The following is a 13,269-nucleotide window of genomic DNA, read 5'->3' on the forward strand; positions in this document are numbered from 1 at the left end:
TATATATATATATACACACACACACAAAGGATTGTCAGTGCCATCTTTATTGTATACGTGTGTATCCAGTATCCAACACACAAACACACACACACACACACACACACACACACACACACGAGTCCAAACCTAAAGGGCATTTCCCTAAAGGGTCAAGTGTAGACCACTGCTCCATGGTTGACTGTTTATCCTAAGTAAAAGAAAACAACATCCAGGCATAGTCTAGATCACTACTACCCACAGTTCTCTGTGGTGCACATATAATTTTATTTTTTTATTATTTTTTAAACTTAATTTTTATTGGAGTATAGTTGCTTTACAATGTTGTGGTAGTTTCTAACGTACAGCAAAATGAATCAGCGTACATACACATACATCCCCTCATTTTTGGACTTCCTTCCCATTTAGGTTGTGATGCATGTATAATTTTAAAATAATTAAAACAGGTGGGTGGAAACTTGAATAGCCATTGAGGTCATATAAGTGTTGAGACTGTTATTTAAGTTTGTGAGCCATCCATCTTGTCAGAGGGAAGTTCTGCCCGAATTCATACCTCCTGACATCTATAGCACGTTCCTTTCTTTCAAAGTATTTCCACCTCCATTATCTCCATTGATCCTCACAATACCCGGGTGAGGTGAGTTGGAAAGATATTGAGGCGTTATTTGACAGAGGTTAAGTGCCTCTGCTGAGGTCATGTATTTTAGCAGCAGGGCCAGCCTAGAGCCTGGGCCTCTGGACTAGGACATCTGGGACATCACCACCACCCACATACACACACACGTACACGTTGTGGATACACACACAATTTGGAGTTTGTAGCATTTTTTTCACAAGAGGGCGAACACTGTGTTTTATACCTCTGAGAATCCTCCTTGAAAAAAATAAATTTTAGTTTCCAAGCTGAGCCCTTTTCTTCCCTTCCAGGTGGCCAGAGTTCCAAACCTCTTCTGTTCGGGGTGAAGGACATTTTAGAGTCAAAGAATTTCAGGTGCAAAACCTCCTAATTGCCACCCATCAGTCCACTTCAGACCTCTGAAATTGGCCTGAACGCTGTGTGCCCATGCAAATATGGATGATACAGCTGCCATTCTTCAGACACCTATCATGTGCCAGAGATTCTGCTGGATGAGCTGCCCTCGAAGGTCATTAGCCTGCACAACAGTCCCTCATGGAAGCGTTGCTGTCCCAGCACCACGGACAGTCTTCAAGAATTTGCTGACAGGTCTCCTGGCCTTCATCTTCCTTTCTTCAGCATCAGGTGCTCACGCCATCCTGCTTCCTTAGCCCTCATGCCGTCTTCACTTCTGCTGCACATATCTGGTTTGCCAGTGTCTATTTTTGGTCCCTGGAAATGAACATGAACTCAGAAAGCAGTAAGATAGAATACAGTCGGCTAAAGTGAATCAGGGGCTAAAACAAGCCGCTGGAGAAACACACTGATCAAGAACCATTGGAAACAGTGCACAATGTCCTGTTTGAACAATACGGGCTCTGAATGGCCAGAGGCAAGGTCAGGGCGACTTCAAGGGGGAGGAGGCCTAAGGATAGGAGGATGCTAATGGAAGGAAGTGGAAGGTGGGGAGGCCACCAGACACAACACCGGCCTCTCCCGGGTTTTCCTCTCGTTGCTCCCAACCCTGAAACTCTCAAAACCACCGGTCGCATCTTTGCCTGGGGGCAAGAGGCAGACCTCTAGCATCCTCCGCAGGCTTCGGTCCTGGGAGCTTTTAGATGGGTTGCTTCCTCCCTCACCCTGAAGATGAGATATTCTGCAGCAGGCCACTCTTGCTGCTTCCCTGACAGAAAGAGAAGGGAGATGCGTGCGGGTGGGAAGGCGGGCGGGGACAGCAGAGGGGCTTCCTGCAAAGCCCAGGCTGACTGGCTTCGAGAAGGATAAATGACTCCGGTCGCCGCCGGTGTTACACAACTTGTCTGTGCTGGCTTGAGACCTCAGTGATCCCCCTCTAATTGAAATCACTTTCCCCTGACCTCCTCCGTAAGCCGGGAGCTTGCTGCTCTCTCTGCCAACAGAGGAGCCGCGGAGGTCGGAAGAAATCCTGGCTGGGCAGCCGGACGCGCGCCACCCCAATCATCTTCCCGGCCGCCAGGTCGGAGCTGGCGTCGAGGCCCTGCTCCCCGGAAGGCCCCCGCTGGGTTCCGAGATGGCGGGGGAGCTGGCAGTGGGGCTGGGACTGCCCCCTAGAGGGCATTTGGGTATTTTGTGAGGGTCTGTTAATTGGTGCCACAGTTGAGGATGCCCCTGCGTGTTTGGGCGGGGATAAGGCTAGGATGCTGGAAATGCGGCCACGTGCGAGGCAAGCCCACATTTGCCTAGAGAAACTTGCCAGTCTGTACAGATGAACAGCCTGCTATGATTGGAGCCTAATCTCTGTTCCACACATAAATCAAAGTATTTTTGATTAAAATATACTCTGGTGTTCCCAAGAAAGCAGCTACCACGTAAATCAAAGGAAAGGGGAGTGTTTTTTCCAGTTCATCTTAAGAGTTGTTTACCATTTAGACACATGACAATATTTGAACTATGGCAATATAACATACCTGTAACAAAATTATCTCTGTGTGTGTATATATGTATGTGTATAGACATAGAGACATATATGGATGTATACACACATATGCACACACACGCACGCACACACACGCACACACACACACACACACACACACACCAAACATACTTTTTAGCAATTTTTCTCAAAATGTCAAATAGAAAGAAGTTCCAGTAGCCTTCAGTCAAATATCATCTTGTCTTAAATACAAACTTATTTACTATGAGTAGATGCAAAACTCACTGTCTTCTAGTGTAGATATGCCTGAGTTTACATACAGAAATACACGTTATTTGATTATAAACTACTTTCATTTTATTTTTTTATAATTATATTTAAAAATTATCTTAACTTTTTGAGAGGGGTTGAGGGTCTTTTAAAGTTGAGAACCACTGTAGTTACTAGGGTCTTAGTTTCCTCTACAAAAGAAAAACAATGGAGACCAAAATAAGATGTCAAAAACAGCAAACATGTCACACAAAGTAATATTCATAGAACACTGAGCCCAGGATACTGCTGTTGAGAGAAATGTTGTTGATCAAGATCCCTGAGAGGCCCAGACTCCAAATGCAGAGGGAGAGAGCTTGGGAGGGAGGAGACCCGGGGTGGGGGTGGGAAGCACAACTGTTGGGGGTGGTCAGAAGACCAAAGGCCACTGTAGTTTTCCAAGTGAGTTATATGCAATGTGTGGATAATTTTTTTTTCTCTTTCAAATTATCAAACAGTGAAGAAAAAGAAAGAAAAGACCTTCCCTAAGCACTTACTAACCACCTACTCTATGCCAACTCTCTGTCATAGGATCTTCTTTAATTCTTACCTCAACCCAGTGAGGTAGGTATTATTACACCGACTTCACAGGTGAAGAAACTGGGGCTCACTTAGTAAGCAACATTTGAACCAAATCTACTTGACTTCACAGTCAGTATGACATACTGTCCCAATAAACTTGCCAGTGGGCTTATTTTTACAGATCGGTAGTTTAATTAAGGTCAGTCCGCAAGTTCAGTCTATGATACTTGGCTGAGCCTAACTCCTCGATATTAACGGCATCACAAACGTAAAATTCAAGCATAGGATAGAACTGATATGAAAATGTTTATGTACTTTTGAAAGAAATAAAATGATATTTATACAAATGGAAAACATGACACCTTCTTGAACGGGAAGACTTAATATCTTTGAGATATTATATTTGAGAATTAAAAATTTCAGTTCTCCCCCAAATTACTGTAAAAATGTAATGAAATTCCAATTGGATTTCAGATGGATTTTTTTTTTACTGTATTAAATTGTCTAAAAATGCATACAAAAAGTAAATGTCTGAAAAAGGCCAAGAAGAACTTTTAAGAAGAGTTGGGGAAGGATAACTTGATTTCTTATCAGATATGACAACATGTAAAGAATGGGACTGTCATAGATATAGAGTGGAAAATCCAGAAATAGATCCCAGTGAAAAGGGGAATGGATAAACAACAAGGTCCTGCTGTATAGCACAGGGAATTATATTCAATATCCTGTGATAAACCAAAATGGAAAAGAATATGAAAATGAATGTGTATATATATGACTGAATCACTTTGCTGTACAGCAGAAATTAACACATTATGAATCAACTATACTTCAATAAAATTTAAAAAATTTAAAAAAAGAAAAAGGGCAGTCTGTTTATTCAATGGTGCAGATAATCTGCTTAGGAGAAAAATAGAGTTAGATCCCCTGCCTCACATCATATTTTAAAAATTCTGCCTAGACAAAGGGCTTAAAAATAACAATAAAACCATAAACTTTTTACAAGAAAATTCAAGGGATATAGATATAGATATATCTCTCCCAAGGATCATGGTTGAGGGAGAGGATAGTAGGGAACAGGAAAAAGATTTCAATGAAGATGATTGATAAAATGTTACTGTCTAGGGACTTCCCTGGTGGTCCAGTGGTTAGGATGTAGCGCTTTCACTGCCAAGGGCCCGGGTTCAATCCCTGGCTGGGGAACTGGGATCCTGCAAGCCCCATGGCACAGCCAAAAAATAAAATAAAATAAAATAAAATCCACAAGTACGTATTAAAAAAAAAAGTTACTGTCTAAACTGTACCGAAAGTTTCTAACAAATGAATAAGACATCCAATAAACAGGAAAATGGGTAAAGGATATGAAGACACATTTCAGAGAAGATCAAATTCAAATATCAATAAATGTGAGAAGATATTTAACTTCTCTAGTAGTCAGATAAATACAAATGAAAGCAACAATGAGATATCATTTCTATTATAAAACTAGTAAAAATTTAAAAGAGTGATAACTCCCACCACTGATAGAAATGTTAGGGGAAAAGATCCTCATTGTATATGTATAATTAGAGGAAATGTGAAATATATTTTTAGAAAGAAATTGAGCAATGATTTTTCCTAATGTAAGATAAACATACGCTTCAGCCTAGTAACCCACTCCTGCGAATCTGTCCTTTAAAAACAAAATTACGGTAAGAAAAGATACTTGTTCAAGGTCAAAGATGTTCACATCACATCATTCTTTACAATTACACAGATTCAGCAACAAGATTAATGTCCATCAATAGAGAAATACTTGACTAAAGTATCGGGCATTTATTCCATAGTATATTGCGCAGCTCTTAAAAAAGATTATCTTGGATACCATTTCTTGTTGACTTGGAGGGATTATCAGGATATGATTTCAGTGAGGAAAGCAAATGTATAATATGACCCATTTTGTAATTATGACCCCCATAAAGGACACACATATATTTATGTATGTAAATGACCATATGAGCATAAAGAATATTATGAGACTATTCAAAACAGTTTGATATGGCAAACATAGTAGAGGTATAGGATAGGGAGAATGTGATCTGTGTGTGCAGGGAATCAAAGAGGTTTAAAAAAAGATACAAAATATAAAATAATGTTGACCTTAATAAAATTAACATGAATGATATGACCCAATTTATGTAAAATTGTGTGTGTGTGTATGTGTGTGTGTATAAAACTATACATGGAGAGAGAAGTAGGAAAGAATATTCACTAAATATTAATGATGTATTCAAGGATTGGATATTATAGAGATGCCAAGTATCCCCAAATTAATATGTAGATTCAGTCGAATTCCAGTAAAAATCTCAGCAGGTTTGTGTGTGTGTGTGTGTCCATGTGCTCGTATGCATATATGTGTTGTGTGTAAATTGACAAGCTAATTCTAAAAGTTATATAAAAATGCAAGGGGCAAAGAAAAGCCAAGATATTCTTGACAAAAAAAAAAAAAAAAGTTGTAGGGGAGAGGGGAGATGGAAGTATCTTGCCCTATCAAACATCAAGACTTAGGACTTATGAAGCTATGGAAACTAAGAAATACGGTACCTGTTCAACTCAGTGGAGTTGAACTATGTCCAGAAACAAGCCCACATACATGTGGAAACTTTCTGGCCAAGGTGAACTGCAGAGAAGCGGGAAGAGGAAGTCTTTTCAATAAATCATATTAAATATATTGGATATCTAACCGAACAACAACAAAAAACTTAACTTCTACTTCCCACCATACACAAGAGTGAATTCCAAGTGTATCGCAGGCGTCAATGTAAAGGGTAAATCAATAAAGTTTCCAGAGATAATATAAGAGAATATTTTTCTCAACCTTGGGGTAGGGAAAGACTTCTTAAATCTGAGGGAAATCCCACTAACCAAAAAGGAAAAGATTTCTACATTGGACTACATGAAAATTGAGAACATCAAAGAAACCATTGGGCTTCCCTGGTGGTGCAGTGGTTGAGAATCCGCCTGCTGATGCAGGGGACATGGGTTCGTGCCCCGGTCCGGGAAGACCCCACATGCCACGGAGCGGCTGGGCCCGTGAGCCATGGCACTGAGCCTGTGCGTCCGGAGCCTGTGCTCCGCAACGGGAGAGGCCACAACAGTGAGAGGCACGCGTACCACAAAAAAAAAAAAAAAAAAAAGAGAAACCATTGAGTAAAAACAAGTCACAAAGTGGGAGAAGAGATTTGCAACATGTAAAAATTAACAAAGAACTCCTACAAATCAGTAAGCAAAGGCCAACAACCCAACAGGAAAATGGCAAGAGACTTGAGTGGACATTTTACAAAAGAGAATATAGAAATGGCCAATAACATATGAAAAGGTGCTCAATCTTATCAGTAGTTAAAAAAAGTTATAATGAGATATATATACTCTTTGAATGCCTAGAATAAGAGTTGGTAAGGATGTAGAGCAAAGGGAGTGCTCACACACTGTTGGTGAATGTATAAATTGATACAACAACTTTGGAAAACTATCTGATAAAGTTGAATGTACATGTACATGGTGATGGAGTAATTCTGTTCCCTGATGTTCACTTAACAGAGATGTGGGCTCAAGTGCAATAAAAGTCATGTACAAGAATGTTTGTGGCAGCAATTTGTAAGAGTCTAAAACCAAAAACACAAAATGCCCATCAACAGTAGATGGATAAATAAATTATAGAATATTCTTACAATGGAATATTTATAGGGGTGCAAACGAACAAATCACATCCATACACCACAACATGGGTGAGTCTCCAACTATAACATTGAACCAAAGAAAGCTAAAAACACAAAGAAATACATTGATATTTTCATTTATACAAAGGTCAGCAAGCACTAATTTATGGTGTAAGAAGTCAGGACAGTAATGATTATTGAGGAGTTGGGTAGGGAGAGTGACTGTGAGGTGGAATTGTGACTTCTGGGGAGCTGGTCACACTCTCATGTTTTCAGTAGTGGATTCATTAATTTTCATTTTTAAAAAATTCATTGAGCTGCACATTTATGATTTGTATACTTTTCTGTATTTGTATTATACTTCAATCAATGAGCAAAATAATTGTAATGGCAATTACCTCAAGGTGATGGAATTTCAGATAATTTTACTTTCTTAGAATTTTCTCTATTCTCTGAATTATTTGCAATACAGTGTATTGCTTATATGATCTAGAAAACCATAAAGTTATTTTAATTGTGAAAACAGGTAGTCTAACAAGTTTCTGAAATGCAAATATGTTCATTTAACTAGCTGAACGAGCTAGGCACTTTCCCACAAAGTTGATCTTAAGAAGTATCTTGAATTGCCATGTGAACACTTTTCTTCCCTGCTTTTTTATTGAATCCACTGTGGTCCTGAGAAATCACAATTCCTGTCCCTGCCTTGGGTGGATTCCACAGCACTCAGGCTCTGCCACACAAGTACAGGGCCAGGTGTTATGGAAAGAGCCTGGACAGAGAACCAAGGGCCAGCTCTTCCAGAAATTTCCAGCAGTTTGACCTCAGTCTAGTTACTTCATCTTTGGGGCAACTAGACTCATTATTTCTAAGGGCCCTTCCAAGTCTGAAATTCTATGTCTCTACGTCTCAGTGATATGGAGTAGATTGGAGAATGTTAGAGTCAAGTGCATTGGGTGACACCAACATCTATTCAACGTCTGCCATATGACAGGTGCCAGAGTAGGCACCAGGGTTACACCCGGAAATTGGATACACAAGGTCTCCATCTGCAGGAAGTTGCATTTTAGAGTAGGAGACAGGCAACAGATAAATGAATGAATAAATAACAAGTTGAGAACCTCCTTCTCTGCTAAATGATTGCTGAGAGGACAGGATTATAACCAAAAATTGCCCATTGGATTTGGCAGCAGGGAGGTAAAACTGCGGACCTAGACAAGAGAAGTTGCTGGGGTGTGTGCAGACAAAAGCCAAGTGAGTGCCTCTTAGAAAGAATGGGAGGTGAGGAAGTGGAGATGGTCCCCACAGACAAGTCAGAAGTTTTGCTGGAAAGGGAGGCAGAGAGATCAGGTGGCAGCTGAAGAGGGAAGCAAGATTAAGAGAGTAGATCTTTTTTTAGGGACAAAGAGTACATTGGTGTGTTGATGTGTTTATAGGAATGATGTAGGAGAGAGGAGATATGGATGATGTCTTTGCAAGGGCAATGTCCTAAGCAAAAGATAGGGCATTGGATCTAGCATGCAAGTGAAAGGTCATCTTTAATGGGGAAGGACAGCTTTTCATGAAGACAGGATGGAAGAGAGAGATGGTACAAGTACAGATCAGACTGAGGATTTCGTGGAGGGAAGATGGAGTTGCCATCAACTACTTCTCTTTTCTCATTGAAGTTTGAGGCGAGTTCATCTACTGAGAAGTTACATCGGATATTTGAGGAGAGAGGAGAGTCATCTAGAAGAGTGTCAGGATATTTAAAGAGAAATATTGACAGAATTCCTAGAGAGTGTTGGGCTGAAGCTTATAATCATAAAATCTCAGGAAACACTATAATAAACTTGGAAGCCACCTATTTCTCCTCTGAGAAATGGAGATAGTAACACCCAGGACCTTCCAGTACCCAGTGACTCTGTGAGTAGCCCCAGGGTCCTTTCTGGAAAATGCTTTGAGACTCATGACCTTAGTCTGTCTGGTGCAAATAGGCCTTGTTGCTAAGAAAAAGCTTGGGGGATGGTCAGGTCTAATATCCAATTGGACAAAATGCCAGAGAAACTTCAGATGAGTGGTGTGGAGTCTGTGATCCATCCATCTATCTGTCAATCCATCCACCCAACCGTCCACCCACCCATCCATCCATCCATCCCATTCCATTCAATGGGCCTCTTCTCTGTATCATGTATTGGGTGCTAGATTAACATCATTCTCTATTTGGTGATTAGTTATTTGGCAATTCTGTGAGTAAATTTGTTCAAGTGTTTACTGAGCACCAGCTATTTTGATCTGAGCCTTTTGCTGAGCATTGTGGAGAACACAGGAGTGAAAAAGCAATTCTCTCCACTCTCAGGCAGTTTATGATCTAGATAGGGAGACCATTCAGTCTCCCACAGTAAGAATTCAATGTAGAAAGCAAGCATCAAATCGTGGTGCAGAGGGTGGGCGGTCTGAGGAGGGAGCTCAGAGAAGGCAGCTCTGAGTACACAAGGACAACTCTGGCAGGGAGACAGAGTTGGAGCTAGGCCAGATCATCTCAGCTCTCATCTTCGGAGAGGGGAAAAAAAGACCCCAAACTTGAAGAAATAGTGCAGTATTAGAGTGCAGTCATAAACATAAAACATTAACATGTAATTCCCTTATGCTTTTGAAAAATTACTTCATAAACGAAAGTAAAATATTTTTCCCTTTTTATTACCTGACAATTACATATTAAGAATTTCTTTTTATGTTTAAAAACATATGCAAGCCGGGGAAGGCAGACGCCAAAATGTAATTGCTTTCCTTCTATAAGAATCAGATGTCATTTTCTTCCAACCCAACTCTGAAAAGAGATAGGAAAAAGCAAATTGCTGTATACATTAAATTTAGAAACATCTGATAGCTTTCCTCAATTAAACTATTTAAATGGAAAAAGATTGCTGTACAGCTCTATCATATCCCACTGAATAAAACCTCAGCTGAGGCAAATTGGCAGTGGCAGGTACCAAATGCATCGGCAATAATGAGATTGGACAACCCAGTGGAGGTCATTGGTAATTGTTATTATATGCAATATTGCACTGTCAGAAAAAGAAAAAAAACAACTCAGTAGCAAGCAGAGCTCATGCTGGGGATCTTATGGGAGTATCTGTGGCCACCTAGCCAGGGTGACTTGAGGGGTGTCAGGAGAGCCCAAACCCCCAGAGTCGTGAGCCTGCTCTTCATGGAGGGCTCTTTCATGGCCTGCTGTGCACTCTCAGCATGTGGGGGGCTAATCACCACACATCTTACCAGCCAGCTGACAAGGTCTCAGGGGGGTTGCGCTGGGACACAGCATGAGGGCGGGGAGAAGGGTGAACCTGAGAAGGGAAGTGAGACAGAAGTAAAGACAAGTTTCATGCATTTGTTGTTTTGCTGACCCTGATTCAAGGCACTGAAAGTTTGTTATTTTCCCTTCAACTTTCCAGATGTGGAGAAAGAGAAAGAAGCATATTCTCTTGTTCTCCAGGATTTCAGGGCTCTCGAAGTCCCAGATTTAAGGAAGAAGGGGTGGGAGGAGGGTTGGGCTGCCTGGGACCTAAGCAAGCCTGCCTGCCTGGCTGTATCACAACCTCTACTGAGCCTGGCTCTGGGCACAATCTAGATTAAGATGACCAAAATCAGTGCTCAGTCCTGTGCAGGTGACAGACATATGTCAGCTGGTCTGATGCAGTGATGGATACAAGGGAATATATTTGACTACTGTTAACCCCTCCCAAGGCAGGCTCACGTCTAACATCCTGCAGTTGGGAACACTTCTACATAAAACGCAGCACCTCATCCTCTAGATTCAATCACGAGGTTACTTTGAAAGAGGACATGATCATTCTCACGGGCCAAGAGCCTCAAAATGACTATGCTGCTGCCCGAGGGCTCCCTCTCTATCACTCAAGGTTTCTAACGTTCTCAGGAGCTGTAGTACCATGTTAAGGAGGGAGGAAGGGAGGACCATGTATGGTCCAGGCCTATGACATCATGAAGCCTAGTGAACACAGAGTCAGTCCATCAGAATTGGGCCTCTTGCTCTCAAAGACATCTTAGAGAGGGTTCCTTTGTGTTGAGTAGGCTTCTTGAATTTGTCCAAAAAAAGAAACAGGTAGGACCACCAATAACCATATTGGGGGATAAAAAAGCTGGAGGGAAGGTCAGGCACCAGCCTGGTGTCCTAATCCAACCTGGAAGAAGACACACACCTTTTTGAGCTGAGGGGTTCTCAGATGTTGCTTAATCCAGCATCCTCCTCCAGGTGGAGACCCCAATGAGATATGGCTTCCCAGACCTGGCCTTGCTGGGAAATTTCCTGGAGAGCTTTGTACAAAATATGGCAATTTCCAGGCTCCATGCCTTGCCTGCTAAGTCAGAATTTCTAGGGGTGGAGTCCAGAGATCTGTAATTTTAACAAGTTTTCTGAAGATTTCTGTAACAGCTGCTCCAAAGAGGGGACCTGCATATGGGAAACACTGGATTCCTGACTGTCTTTGCAGGAAGAATTCTCAAAACAGGGAGCTCATGCCTTACAAAGCAGCATGTTCTATTGTAAGTTATGTTTAATTGACAAGACATTCTTTATATTTAACTATTATCTAATTCTGCATCACATCTACCCGAAGTTTAGCTCTTATCCATCTGATCAGAAGGGGTATGTATATTTAATAACTCGATCATCTAACTCTTCAAATGACTACTCAGCAATGTGTCTCAACAGAAAAAAATGTATTTCCACTGGGTCTAAGTCCCTGTCTAAGAATCTGGGCGGGCTCTGAGGCCGGCACTGCATTTGTGGACATTCATTTGGATGAAAAGACTTCATGCATTCATTCCCTTTGAGCACGTCTTCCCTGCACTGAGAACTGGTGATACACAGAGGAGTCCAACCACACATTCCACCCTCACTGAACAAACAGCCCAGGAGAGAAGCCATATCTATCTATCTATCTATTATCTATCTATCTATCTATCTATCTATCTATCTATCTATCTATCATCTGTCTATATCCATTGAATATATATCTATATCTTTCTATCTATATATATCTTGTTCACCCTCCCAAGTGATTTGGGTAAAGGACTAGGGAGAAATGTTCAGAGAGAGTAGAGCTAATCCGTGGTGGCTTCCTGGAAGAGGTAGTATTTGCACTGGACTTGATGGCAAATTGCAAGTTGGAAGTGAAAAGGTGGTATTATGGGGGGAGGGAGCAAGGTGAAGCAGGGGCACGTATGGGAAGGGCAAGGAGAACAGCAGATCACGTGGGATGGCAAAGAGAGGAGCATCGTGACAGCTCAGTTTCATCCTCTTGGTAAGGAAATAAACCCCCTCCTCTGTCCTTAACATTGAGTCCTCGTTATTAGGCCTGGGGAACTGCAGCAGGTGCAACCTTTCACCCTTAAACAGGCACCAGTACCTCAGCCTTAGAGTCAACTGAAGGCTGTTTAAGCCCAAAGAGATTTCCTTAGCAATGGGCCTGCCTGGTCCTCCTCAATATTCATGCAGTGTGAACCCCAGGGCCCTCCTCTGTGCCAGGCCTGCACACAGGGGTGAGTGTGAGAGCCTGTGCCAGGCGGGTCTCCTTGCGTTGGGTCACACAGCCACGCAGCCAGTTGCCAGCTGTTTACTTGGCATCTGTCGTGTGGCCATGAAAAGGTCCTGGTTCTTACCTGCCACAACTCTGACGGAAGGAGAAAGGGAATTTTCTGGGAATATATGCGGTAGCTCGTAGGGCTCAAGCACAGAGAATCAGGTAAGGAACAAGAAGCACAACACAGCCGAGATCAAACCAGCAGAAAAGTCTGCTTTAGGACTGTCAGAGAAAGAATTATTCACGACACAATCTTTATTTAGGACCATCGTGATGATAGGTGTAAAAACCACGGTGATGGGCTTTGCAGTGGGGTGGAGAAATTGAGCCCAATTCCAAAAACAACACAACGAACGAAGATTTACAGTCAAGGAACAGAGTCAGCAGATATAAAGTGACTAAGAGGAAACCTCCAAGCTGGGAGGATTCTTGTAGATCAACTCAGCAGGATTCTTGCTGAAGGCAGGCCAAGGTGTAAGATATTGGGCTTGGGGCTGAGGATATTTTTCTTTCTTTTTTTTTTTTTTTTTTTTTTGCGGTACGCAGGCCTCTCGCTGTTGTGGCCTCTCCTGTTGCGGAGCACAGGCTCCGGACGCACAGGCTCAGCGGCCATGGCTCACGGTCCCAGCC

This window comes from Physeter macrocephalus, chromosome 19 (genome assembly GCF_002837175.3).
Source record: "Physeter macrocephalus isolate SW-GA chromosome 19, ASM283717v5, whole genome shotgun sequence".
Classification (NCBI taxonomy): Eukaryota; Metazoa; Chordata; class Mammalia; order Artiodactyla; family Physeteridae; genus Physeter; species Physeter macrocephalus.